General features: G+C 44.7%; 1 pseudogene; it reads left to right on the forward strand.

Moving 5' to 3' along the window:
• The first annotated feature begins 444 nt into the window (after positions 1-444).
• Positions 445-8,087, forward strand: LOC115181699 (alkaline phosphatase-like; annotated as a pseudogene).
• The last annotated feature ends 5,652 nt before the right edge of the window (positions 8,088-13,739 follow it).

Raw genomic sequence — 13,739 nt, forward strand, 5'->3', positions numbered from 1 at the left:
CCTGTAGCCTCCTATCTTACAGTATGTTACTGTAGCCTCCCTATCTACAGTATGTTACTGTTGCCTCCCTATCTACAGTATGTTACTGTAGCCTCCTATCTACAGTATGTTACTGTTGCCTCCTATCTACAGTATGTTACTGTAGCCTCCTATCTACAGTATGTTTACTGTAGCCTCCTATCTACAGTATGTTACTGTTACCTCCTATCTACAGTCTCTTTAGCTGAAGGAGATAAAAGACCAGGCAAGTGGAGTATGATAGTCGTCACTACATGTCTCATGGAGCCTGACCAAAGACAGTTCATAGTGTTTATCTCTATCCCCCTCTGATCTCTCTCTCAACACACATTACACTCTCTCAAAGTAGATTATATCAAATATTACAGAAGTTAAAACATTTTTATATTCCTGAAATGTTTGCTCTGTGTAAGTTTTGAGAGCTAGAGGAGTTCAGATAAGTGTGTTTTAGATACGTATGTTTTTATTAGTGTTTTAGATACGTATGTTTTTGAGAAGTATGTGTCTGGCCCAGTTGAGGAGGAGAACCCAGAGTTCTGGAGAGCCCAGGGTGCCAAGGCTTTGCAGGCGGCGCTGAACATGAAGTTGACACCAATGTGGCCAAAAACATCATGCTCTTCCTGGGTGACGGTGAGTGACCAATCACCATCCAAACCTCACAGTGGTGTATTAAACGTACCCAAATCTTACATAACAAATACAATGAGTGAAACTCATTCGAAACCTCCTTTTCCAGCCTATTCTAATTCACCAGTTACAGTCCAGTTCAACCCCAGTGTGACCTATTTCTCTGTGCCATTCCCCCCAAGGTATGGGCATTACCACCATCACAGCACGCTCGAATCCTCAAGGGCCAGATGCACAACCAGTCTGGAGAGGAGACAGTGATGACCATGGATACTTTCCCCCATGCGGGCCTCCTCAAGGTACACAAACAAACAACAAGCTTCAAATACATACATTAACATGCATAGAGATACCCACAGAGATTACACTTTGTTTGATGTGCAGCTGCAACCATGGCTACCTCTTTCAGAGGAAGAGATTGTCTGTTGTGTATTGATGTGTATAATGATGTATGTATGAGGTGCAAGCTCATGCGTACATATGTGCAATGTGTACTTATGCATTGATGTTTGATGTCCAGATGCAGGTGTGTAGTTTATTCATGTGTATTCCTTTCTATCCCTTAATGTCTGCATGTACTGTCTGTCTGTGTGCAGACGTACAGTGTTGACTTCCAGATCCCTGACAGTTCATCCACAGCCACAGCCTACCTGTGTGGTGTTAAGACCAACCTGAACACGGTCGGGGTGAACGCTGCCGCACGCAATGGAATCTGCAAGACCCAGAAGGGCAACGAGGTCACCTCTATTCTCAAGTGGGCCAAAGATGCTGGTAGGAACCATATCTCTGTCCAACTTCCCACGTCACTAGGGCCCCGAGTTTGTCCTGATCCAGTTGACTTACCAGGAAAACCTTACAGACGATAACTAGGGTCCAGAGTTTTTTCCTGGACATGTTATATAATCAGGTGGGTGTTAGATACCGATACAAAACACTAATAAACACAAGAGAGATAACAGTGGCTAGATGTTCAGTTGAGTCCATAAGGACCACCAGTAGCTGGTTGGCTGGAGTCTGGGCCCTCTGGTTTCTTTGGTGATCAAGTGTTGTGGCCTGGTGTAATACTGAGCTGCTGATGGAGGCAGGAGAATGTTACCCTTGACTGTTATCATGTTCCCTTATCACCAACAATAGATATTTCATAACTCCCAGCTCCACAGCCCTGACCCTTACACAGGAGGCTGATGTCCCTTCAGAGAGAGAGAATAAAGCAACCGTGTGTTTGATAGAGAGCACAATATAGAAAGTGCTTCCAGCAGCAGTAAAACTGATGAATTACCTGCTATGAATTACTTGTAAATATTCAAATTTCAATGCCGCTATAATGTGGATATCTGACACAAAAACACAGCCACATGGCTATATCACACATTATATATACAGTAAGTATTCAAACCAAGGGGGATTATTTTGATAGTGGACAAGGTTTGACGGAAAACCTTCCCCTGACCCTCTCCCTCCCTCCTTCCTTTCTGACTTCCTCCTCTCCCACCCTCCTTTTTTCCTTACCTCTCACTCTTCCTCACCTCACACTCTTCCTCCTTCCCTCCCTCATTCCCTCCTAGGTAAATCCGTTGGCATCGTCACGACAACGCGGTCCAGCATGCACTCCTGCCACAACCTATGCCCACAGTGCCAGCAGGAAGTGGTACAGCGATGCAGACATGCCCGCCTCTGCCAAGAAAGAAGGATGCACAGACATGCCTCTCAGCTCCTAAACAACACTGACATTGATGTGAGCAGCCAAAACCCCTCTGTTGACCCCATCAGAGTTATTGTTATTCATGAACTCTGTTTCTCTATGACCCAGAGAGTTATTGTTATTCATGGCCTCTGTTTCTCTATTGACTTAGAGAGTTATTGTTATTCATGACCTCTGTTTCTCTATTGACCCAGAGAGTTATTGTTATTCATGACCTCTGTTTCTCTATTGACCCAGAGAGTTATTGTTATTCATGTCCTCTGTTTCTCTATTGACCCAGAGATTTATTGTTATTCATGAACTCTGTTTCTCTATTGACCCAGAGAGTTATTGTTATTCATGGCCACTGTTTCTCTATTGACCCAGAGAGTTATTGTTATTCATGACATCTCAGCTCCTCTATTGACCCAGAGAGTTATTGTTATTCATGGACCTCTGTTTCTCTATTGACCCAGAGAGTTATTGTTATTCATGACATCTCAGCTCCTCTATTGACCCAGAGAGTTATTGTTATTCATGAACTCTGTTTCTCTATTGACCCAGAGAAGTTATTGTTATTCATGACCTCTCAGCTCCTCTATTGACCCAGAGAGTTATTGTTATTCATGGACCTCTGTTTCTCTATTGACCCAGAGAGTTATGTTATTCATGACCTCTGTTTCTCTATTGACCCAGAGAGTTATTGTTATTCATGACCTCTCAGCTCCTTATTGACCCAGAGAGTTATTGTTATTCATGGACCTCTGTTTCTCTATTGACCCAGAGAGTTATTGTTATTCATGACCTCTCAGCACCTCTATTGACCCAGAGAGTTTATTGTTATTCATGAACTTGTTTCTCTATTGACCCAGAGATTTATTGTTATTCAGTAGTTCATTGATGAAGGCCAGCCTGAGACTATGACTAAAGAGAATGTCATTAGGTCTGAATCTGAAGGTCAAGTCTGAAGGTCAAGTCTGTGGTGAATCTGGTTGAGGGCAAGCTGATTGCCTCAGTTGTTATTGTTATTCAATACCAACCCTGACCATGAACATGAATGATGTGTCCGTCTCCAGGTGATCATCGGCGGGGGAGGAAGTACATGACCCTAAGGGCACCTGGGACCCAGAGTACCCCCGAGACCTGGCCTCAGTGGCAAGAGACAGGACGGACGCCATCTCATCTCTGACTGGCAGAAGATGAAAGTCGGAAAGGTTAGAGAGAGAAAACTATGGAACAAAAAATTGACACACAACATTGGTTACATTCAGAAACAAATTGCCCAAAGACGTGTATTCAGACTGCCCCTCTCTCTTTCTTTCTTTCTCTCTTTCTCTCTTTCTTTCTTTCTTTCTTTCTCTCTTTCTTTCTTTCTTTCTTTCTCTCTTTCTTTCTTTCTTTCTTTCTTTCTCTCTTTCTTTCTTCTTTCTTTCTTTCTTTCTTTCTGTCTTTCTGTCTGTCTGTCTGTCTGTCTGTCTGTCTGTCTGTCTGTCTGTCTGTCTGTCTGTCTGTCTGTCTGTCTGTCTCTGTCTGTCTGTCTGTCTGTCTGTCTGTCTGTCTGTCTGTCTGTCTGTCTGTCTGTCTGTCTGTTCTTTCTTTCTTTCTTTCTTTCTTTCTTTCTCCTCTTTCTTTCTTTCTTTCTTCTTTTCTCTCTTTCTTTCTTGTCTTTCTCTCTTTCTTTCTTTCTTTCTCTCTTTCTTTCTTTCTTTCTTTCTTTCTTTCTTTCTGTCTTTCTTTCTGTCTGTCTGTCTGTCTGTCTGTCTGTCTGTCTGTCTGTCTGTCTGTCTGTCTGTCTCTCTTTCTTTCTTTCTTTCTTTCTTTCTTTCTTTCTTTCTTTCTGTCTGTCTGTCTGTCTGTCTGTCTGTCTGTCTGTCTGTCTGTCTGTGAGACAGGTGGCTCGTTATGTGTGGAACAGGACTGACTTTGACGCTGTGGACCCTGACACCACTGACTACCTTATGGGTAAATGATTGTAGTATTCTGTCAATTCTTCTGTGTATTCTGGAAAGCTGAGTATTTGAAGGTCACAGCAAACATTACTGCTGATTCTTACTGTATATCAATAGACACTGGGGTGTCCTTGGTTCTTTCACTTTGGAATAGAGTTCCTCATCCTGCCTTACCTGTTCCTTAGGCTACATATATGTATTGTGAATATTGACTAAGCTGATACTGACCCATTTTATCACACATTTACACGGGCTGAAGCGCATTGAGTACACTCTTCCTGTTCTACAACCTTCTTTTCTTACCTGATCAACCCTGTTCTCTGCAGCCCTGTTTGAGCCTGGAGACCTGCGCTTCGACGTGGAGAGAGACCCCACCATGGACCCTTCCATCGCTGAGACCACAGAAAAGGCCATTCGCATCCTCAGCAAAAACCCCAAGGGATTTTCCTCCTGGTAGAAGGTGAGCAAAGGGTTAACCAAGCTGTCAGTCAATGAATCCATCCATCAACCCAATCTCAACAAGTTCCTCCTTAACATAGATGCACGGTTGTTGTTAAAATACAATCTATTGATCGAATAATCACACCACTTGCTTATATAACTGAACACCAACATGCATTGGTTTCAAAGTGTGTGTACCCGTATTTCTGGATCCTGAGGCAATACAGAGGTTGGTTAGTTGCTGTTCTGATGCGTGTCTCTCAGCAAGATGGTTAGGGACTGCAGTACACTACATGTATCTGCAGACTGCAGTAGTACCTGCATGTGTTTTCCGCAGTGTGATGAGGGGGAGCATTATGTTGAAAAGGGGGGGATACCTCGTCAGTTGTACAACTAAATGCCTTCAACTGAAATGTGTCTTTCGCATTTAACCCAACCCCTCAGAGAGGTGCGGGGCCTAATACGGGACACTACTGATCCACAGCGGTGGCTCTTGGGCCCAGGCCCTCATCCATCCTACCTTCAATCTGAGGCACCACCCTTGGACCTGATTGTGCTGTTGAGCGTCTTGCATCTTCAACAATGGGTTTTAAATAACACATCGCAGCAGGCTTTAAATAGAGCTGGGCATATGGTGCACCGTACCCTCTCCTCCTGCTCCCTGGGAACCCAACATATTAGCCCCACTCCTCTCCACCTCTCTGACTGCATTGATAAGAGAACAGCAGCTAGGTTGGTTTTACTTGGCTAAGTAACACTTGTAGTAGTGTCATTTCAACTTTATTTCAACATTACTCCAATGTTATTAGTGTTCTTTTTATTTGAATACCAGGAGCCAGTGGTTCCTTGTCCCTTTTATACACAGACCTAGGTTCAGTTTACCTTCCCCCGATCTTAACCTTAAATCATTAAAGATGACACCAAAATACTGAGCTTAGATCAGTGTTTATGGGTAACTTCATCCGTCTCTTTCCCTGTATGTGTGTCAGGTGGACGTATCGACCAGGGCCACCATGCCAGCAGAGCCTCCATGGCGTTGCACGAGACGGTTGCCTTTGACAATGCTGTCGCCAAGGGCCTGGAGCTGACCAATGAGGAGGAGACTCTCACCCTGGTGACAGCTGACCACTCCCACGCCTTCACCTTCAATGGATACCCCTTTAGAGGGCAAAGCATTCTGGGTACGCAACGACCTCACAGAAACAACTTTCTGTATGGATTATGGTTTATGTTTTCCCCATACAGTTAGAGTTGGTTATTTTAGTAATCATTGTGATTATAGGGATTTTTCACTACAGTGTTTATATAGTTAAAGGAATGTTTGGTCAACTTTTTTTTGCTGGTTCCATGATTAGAAGTTTGGGTCAGGTCATGCTGAATTGATGAAACTACCAATAGTCATGTTGCATTAGTTTAGTAATGCTCTTATGTAGTGAAGCAGTAAGAATCTCTCCCCCCTTTACACACACACCCCTCTGTGGACAGGACGTCCTCATTCTGCCTCCTCTCCCCCCACCTTCCTGCTCTGCACCCCCCTTCCCCAAGGTGTCACTCCTCACAGCTGTGATGACATCAGAGGAGGTGGTGGTGTGCTCCACTAGACGGCCTCAGCCTCCGTCTGGGAGACGCTACTGGCACTTTGACATTTCCTCTCCCCTGCAATTACAGAGGAAAACAAACAGCTTAGATCACTCCCTAACCTCCCCTCTCTGCCTCTCCCTCCCTCCCCTCTCTGCCTCTCTCTACCTCCCCTCTCTTCCTCTCTCTACCTCCCCTCTCTACCTCTCTCTCCCTCCCCTCTCTGCCTTTCTCTCCCTCCCCTCTCTGCCTCTCTCTCCCTCTCCTCTCTGTCTCTCTCTCCCTCTCCTCTCTGCCCCTCTCTCCCTCCCTTCTCTGCCCCTCTCTCCCTCCCTTCTCTGCCTCTTTCCCTCCCCTTTCTGCCTCTCTCCCTCTATCGCTCCTTCTATGAGACTCTCCAGCGTTCAGGCCTCCCTCCCTCTCCTCTCCTCCCTCCCTCTGCCTCTCCCTCTCTCTCTGTGGCTCCCCATTGTTCAGCCCTCTCTCCCTCCATCCATCACTCTCTCTCTCTCTCTCTCTCTCTCTCTCCCTGTGGCCCCCCACTGGTCCAGCCTCCCAGGTCTTGGTGATTAATGCAGTAGTGAAACACTGAGCAGTTCATCAGTAGGGGCTGGAAAGTCTAATATCTCATCTGTCTGGAGACAACCTGCTCGAACCCTAGCTCCCTTGGGACACGCTCCTCCTCTCTTACTGTGTGTGTGTGTGTGTGTGTGTGTGTGTGTGTGTGTGTGTGTGTAAGACCTTTACATTGTGATTCATCCGGCTGTGTGTCTCTCTCACAGGAAAATCTCCTCTGTATGGGAAGGATATGCTGCCTTACACAACTCTGATGTACGGAAACGGCCCTGGATACAAAGTCGTAGACAACAAGCGCCCTGACATCCGTAATGTGGATACACGTAAGAAACCAAAACTATGTTCTGTTCTTGTAAAGCGTTCCTCTCTGTACTCTCCTCCCTTCACCTGTAGCTTTCCTCTCTGTACTCTCCTCCCTTCACCTGTAGCTTTCCTCTCTGTACTCTCCTCCCTTCACCTGTAGCTTTCCTCTCTGTACTCTCCTCCCTTCACCTGTAGCTTTCCTCTCTGTACTCTCCTCCCTTCACCTGTAGCTTTCCTCTCTGTACTCTCCTCCCTTCACCTGTAGCTTTCCTCTCTGTACTCTCCTCCCTTCACCTGTGGCCTTCTTGATAAATATCACTCCTGCAGAATATTTATCTCTCCAGTCCATATTCACATATTTATTCACCTTGGTCAGAGTCGAAGGACTACGTGCAGCTGTCTGCGGTGCCCCTGGACACTGAGACCCATGGTGGGGAAGATGTGGCAGTGCTGGCCCGCGGCCCCATGGCACACCTCTTCCACGGGGTCCAGGAGCAGAGTTACCTGGCCCACGCCATGGCCTACGCTGGCTGTGTGGGACGGGACCTCAGGCACTGTGAAAGTAGACCTCAACACACCAATACCCAGAGGATCCTCGTCACTACTACTGATGATGACAGGAACAGTGCACCATCCCAGGTATCCTCCATCTCTCTGGTTACTGCCCTACTGGCTGCCGTGCTGCACTGAGAGTCCGGTGGAGGTGGAGAAGAGGGAGGGAGAGAAAGAGAGAATGAAGGCAGAATGAAAGAGGTCCATTTGTTTTGCTACTCCTCTTCAACAAAAAAGTGCTCTGTACCAAAATTATTTTGTCAAATTATGTAAATGATGACAATACTCCTAATTTGTATATGTTTATATTTAAATAAATAATATATTTGTTTCTAATAAACAGTATATGGACTAGAAGATAACCATTCTGCCAACTTTGTCTTCATTTCAGCTCTGAGTCAAGAATAACACATTGGTTTGTCAGATAAAAATGCTATAGGCCTACTTATCAGTGTGAGGAAACCATAGAAGGATTAGGATTGGGGAATGACTAGTTCCCTCCTGGCGGCCAAAGCCGTTTGATCTCCCATTCTAATATCTGAGGATCGAGGCCTGCAAGTGTTTGATGACATTACTACAGCAGCCCATTAATTAATTAATAATGCACAATATTTAAAGATCACATATTTCTGTCCCATAATGACAGATCATTGTAATTATTGTGTACAGCTGTTGCAGCTTGGGTATTACGAGTGACCGGACCCTCCTTGCACCCAATTTTCTCTTCTTTTTAAAGCATCAGGTCATTTCCTTGTGTTGTAGACACCCTTCAAACTATTGCCGTTGTACTTATGTGTAATTGTATAATCCACCATTTGCATAGGCTACTTGTCGAGCAAATAAGAGGACCACAATGGAAATATTCTGTAGACTTCTTGTGTGTTTTGTGAAGTCTATACGCCATCCTTTCCTAGTGTAATGATCCACCTGCTATCTCAACCAAGCCTTGCCAATTCACTGAGCTTATTACAATAGTCAGTTGGTTCCTTGAGCTATTAATTGATTTGCAATATAGCCTAAGCAAATCTATCTTGTGCCTCTGGCTTCAAGCAGCATCATTCCGGTGCACCGCGCAACATGCCTTCTCTCCACTCAGGTGTTGTTACACAATACCGCCTTTTGGTGCCGCTAGAACACAAAGAAAGCAGCTCTGCGGCATGTTGTGTGTGATATTCAGGTTGCTGCAAATTTGAAATGTTGCGAAATCGAGACAGATTGCGCAATGGTGGGTGTATGGTATTGGACAGGTAGGACAATAGGTATCAAAGGACGATGAAAGGGGTATAGAGGAGAAAAACACAATGAGCTTCTACATTAAAACAATGAGGGGTTCAACAAGGGTCCTTCTAATGTCCTCAAAGTTCCCTGAAGAACCTTAGGGTTCTTGGCACTGAAATATTGCCACAAAAGGTTCTTCCAAGAACCCCATAGGAGGTGGGGTTAATCGAGGAACCTCTTTAGTTATTGGGGGTTCTTTCAGGAACCTAACTGACCACCTTAAACAGTTTTATTTGAATTTGATAAGACAGCAGGTGCAGGCACTTAACTGAAACATGTAAAGATCTCCTAAATGTAAGATAAGGTTTCTCCTTTTATGATGATACCATCGATCTTTTCATATTTATGCAAATAGCTGTGTCATGTCACACTTTCTCCCTTTTTAGAAATTCTGAAAATGGCCAATTCAATTTATAGGAATCAACAAAGAGGTAAGAATATGTAAGAATATGTTAAATCTGCGTTGGGTGCAGATTACTTAATGGCTGGCTCACTTATTTGCATGTGTCTGCAGGTGTACTGACCAGGAGGCACACAAAGGTATATATCATTGGTATTGGTTTGTCTCAATGTTATGCAGATCACATGTATCATCTACAAATAATTTGAATGAATGGTTTCTCTAAAACCTTATAGGACTCTGTCACAGCAGCCATCTTCCTCCTCCCTTGCCTCTTCAATGAAAATCCCAGAGGCATCTACATTATGGACAAGGTATGAAAATCGTTGTCAAAAGTCACCTGTTCGATCACCATGCACTGCAAAATCATTCTGGCTATGGATAACCTACAGACGCCATCAACATGCCAGAGGACTATTGGACTTGGAGGATACCTTTTTTTTGCTGCTTTGCCTCTAACATCAACACTGACAACTAAAAGATTGTGTTATTGTTGTTATTTTTGCTGATTGTTACCTGAGTGGAGAGAAGGCATGTTGCGCGGTGCACCGGAATGATGCTGCTGATTGTTACTAATAAATATGAACACAAAAACATTCTTTGTGGAACCATTAATGGAGGTTTTAAAGGGTTCTCTGAAGAACTTCTAGGGGTTCCCCCACAGTTTCAAAAACTCCTAAATGCTCCTTCAGCAACCTTTTATTTTTAGTGTGTGTCTGTCTATCTGCTGCGTAGGTCTGAACAGCCGTGATCTCATCATATGAATAGACCTACTTTGGCATATTGTATTACATTAAAGCCTTATTCTAAAATTGATTAAAAGTGTTCTTTAGCCTAATTAATCTACACACAATACCCCATAATGACAAAGCAAAAAAAAAAGTGAAATGTTTGCAAACTGAAATTTCACATTTACATAAGTATTCAGACCCTTTACTAAGTACTTTGTTGAAGCACCTTTTGCAGCAATTAATGCCTCAAGTCTTCTTGGATATGACACTACAAGCCTGGCACACCTGTATTTGGGGAGTTCCTTGCATTTTTCTCTGCAGATCCTCTCAAGCTCTGTCAGGTTGGATGGGGAGCGTCACTGCATAGCTATTTTCAGGTCTTTCCAGAGATGTTCGATTGGTACAAGTCCAGGCTCTGGCTGGGCCACTCAAGAACATTCAGAGACTTGTCCCAAAGCCACTCCTGCGTTGTCTTGGCTGTGTGCTTAGGGTCGTTGTCCTGTTGGAAGGTGAACCTTCGTCCCAGTCTGAGGTCCTGAGCACTCTGGAGCAGGTTTTCATCAAAGATCTCTCTGTACTTTGCTCCGTTCCATCTTTGCCTCGATCCTGACTAGTCTCCCAGTCCCTGCCACTGAAAAACATCCCCACAGCATGATGCTGCCACCACCATGCTTCACCGTAGGGATGGTGCCAGGTTTCCTCCAGACGTGACACCTGGCATTCAGGCCAAAGAGTTCAATCTTGGTTTCATCAGACCAGATAGTTTTGTTTCTCATGGTCTGAGAGTCTTTAGGTGCCTTTTGGCAAACTCCAAGTGGGCTGTCATGTGCCTTTTACTGAGGAGTGGCTTCCATCTGGCCACTACCATAAAGGCCTGATTGGTGGAGTGCTAAAGAGATGGTTGTCTTTCTGGAAGGTTCTCCCCTCGCCACAGAGGAACTCTGGAGTTCTGTCAGAGTGACCATCAGGTTCTTGGTCACTTCTCTGACCAAGGCCCTTCTCCCCTGATTGCTCAGTTTGGCCGGGTGGCCAGCTCTAGGAAGAGTCTTGGTGGTTCCAAATTTCTTCCATTTAAGAATGATGGAGGCTACTGTGTTCTTTGAGACCTTCAATGCTGCAGAAATGTTTTGGTACCCTTCCTCAGATCTGTGCCTCAACACAATCCTGTCTCGGTGCTCTACGGACAATTTCTTCGACCTCATGGTTTGAATTTACCACAGGTGGACTCCAATCAAGTTGTAGAAACATCAAGGATGATCAATGGAAACAAGATGCACCTGAGCTCAATTTCGAGTCTCATAGCAAAAGGTCTGAATACTTATCTAAATAAGGTATTTCTGTTTTTTTTATTTTTTTTTATAGATTTGCTAAAATTTCCAAAAACCTGTTTTCACTTTGTCATAATGGGGTATTGTGTGTAGATTGATGAGGATTTTTCAATTTTCAGAATAAGGCTGTCACGTAACAAAATGTGGAAAAAGTCAAGGGGTCTGAATACTTCCTGAATGCACTTTAGCTAGCCACAGATGGAATCTGAGTATGTAGGCCTATTTTGGCAGCTCTTAGCTCAATCCCACCGGTCCACATTTGAACTGCAGCAGCATCGCATTGGCCGCCCATAGTGACTCTGAGATACGTTTCCCTTGGCTAGAGTCAGTGATTTTTGTAAATGACCCCAAATGTTTCCTCGCTCGCAGGGCGAGAAGGGCAGAGGTAGACCACACAGCGCAATGCCTAATTAGGCCAGCCATGTACCTGCTGCTGTTGTTTTAGTCATCCTGATTCGTCTATTAGACCCCCTCCAGCAAAGCTTTCTAAATGCCCCTGCAAAGGGTGTGTATGTGTGTGAGAGAGGAAGAAGATAAAATTAGTAGGCCCTATATTAGAGAGACGGAGCGAAAGACCATTACTGTGTCCTCCCTTCCTGCCATGCATGACGTCTCACATCAATACTTCTGTCCAATAGAATATAGTACCACATATGGAGTTTCCTCATTACTCAGGCCAGGCCTGATTAAATCACTGTGGCCTTACAAATGGCGTGGGCCTGTTACTTCACGCTAACCGCTGTCCATGGTCCTGAAATAGTCCCGATTCGAAGGTTATGGAGCCTCACTGCGTTATTTTCTCATTTCCATTGAAACACCACGCATTTTTGTTACTTTTACTTGGTATTTTCCACCCCATTAGATCCCTGGTAGTTGCTGCACGTTACAGCCTTATTCTAATATGTATAAAATAATTTGTCCCCCTCATCAATATACACACAGTACTCCATAATGACAAAGCAAAAGCAGTTCTTTGAAATGGTTGCAAATGTATATATATTTATATAAAAAAACTGACCCTTTACTAAGAACTTTGTTGAAGCACCTTTGGCAGCAATTACAGACTTGAGTCTTCTTGTGTATGACGTTACAAGCTTGGCACACCTGTATTTGGGGAGTTTCTCGTATTCTTCTCTGCAGATCCTCTCAAGCTCTGTCAGGTTGGATGGGGAGTGTTGCTGCATAGCTATCTTCATGTCTCTCCAGAGATGTTCAATTGGGTACAAGTCCAGGCTCTGGCTGGGCCACTCAAGGACATTCAGAGACTTGTCCCAAAGCCACTGCTGCGCTGTCTTGGCTGTGTGCTTAGGGTCGTTGTCCTGTTGGAAGGTGGACCTTTGCACCAGTCTGAGATCCTGAGTGGTCTGGAACAGGTTGTCATCAAAGATCTCACTGTACTTTGCTCCATTCATCTTTCCCTTAATCCTGACTAGTCTCCCAGTCCCTGACGCTGAAAAACATCCCCACAGCATGATGCTGCCACCACCATGCTTCACTGTAGGGATGGTGCCAGGTTTCCTCCAGATGTGACACTTGGCTTTCAGGCCAAAGAGTTCAATCTTTGCTTCATCAGACCAGAGAATCTTGTTTCTCGTGGTCTGAGAGTCCTTTTGGCAAACTCCAATTGGGCTGCCATGTGCCTTTTACTGAGGAGTGGCTTCTGTCTGGCCACTCTACCATAAAGGCCTGATTGGTGGAGTGCTGCAGAGATGGTTGTCCTTCTGGAAGGTTCTCCCCTCTCCACAGAGGAACTCTGGAGCTCTGTCAGAGTGACCATTGGCTGCTTGGTCATGTCTTTGACCAAGGCCCTTCTCCCCTGATTGCTCAGTTTGGCGGGCGGGCCAGCTCTAGGAAGTGTCTTGGTTTTAAAAATGATGGAGGCCACTGTGTTCTTGGGGACCTTCAAAACTGCAGAAATGTTTTGGTGCCCTTCCGCAGATCTGTGCCTCGACACAATCCTGTCTCGGAGCTCTACGGACAATTCCTTTGACTTCATGGCTTGGTTTTTGCTCTGCCAGGCACTGTCAACTGTGGGACCTTATATAGACAGGTGTGTGCCTTCCCAAATAATGTCCAATCAATTGAATTTACCACAGGTGGACTCCAATCAAGGTGAAGAACCACCTCAAGGATGATCAATGGAAACAGGATGCACCTGAGCTCAATTTCTAGTCTCATAGCAAAAGGTCTGAATACAAACATTACCAGTCAAAAGTTTTTAAACACCTACTCATTCAAGGGTTTTCTTTATTTTTACTATTTTCTACATTGTAGAAT

This window comes from Salmo trutta, unplaced genomic scaffold (genome assembly GCF_901001165.1).
Source record: "Salmo trutta unplaced genomic scaffold, fSalTru1.1, whole genome shotgun sequence".
In the NCBI taxonomy this organism is placed as follows: domain Eukaryota; kingdom Metazoa; phylum Chordata; class Actinopteri; order Salmoniformes; family Salmonidae; genus Salmo; species Salmo trutta.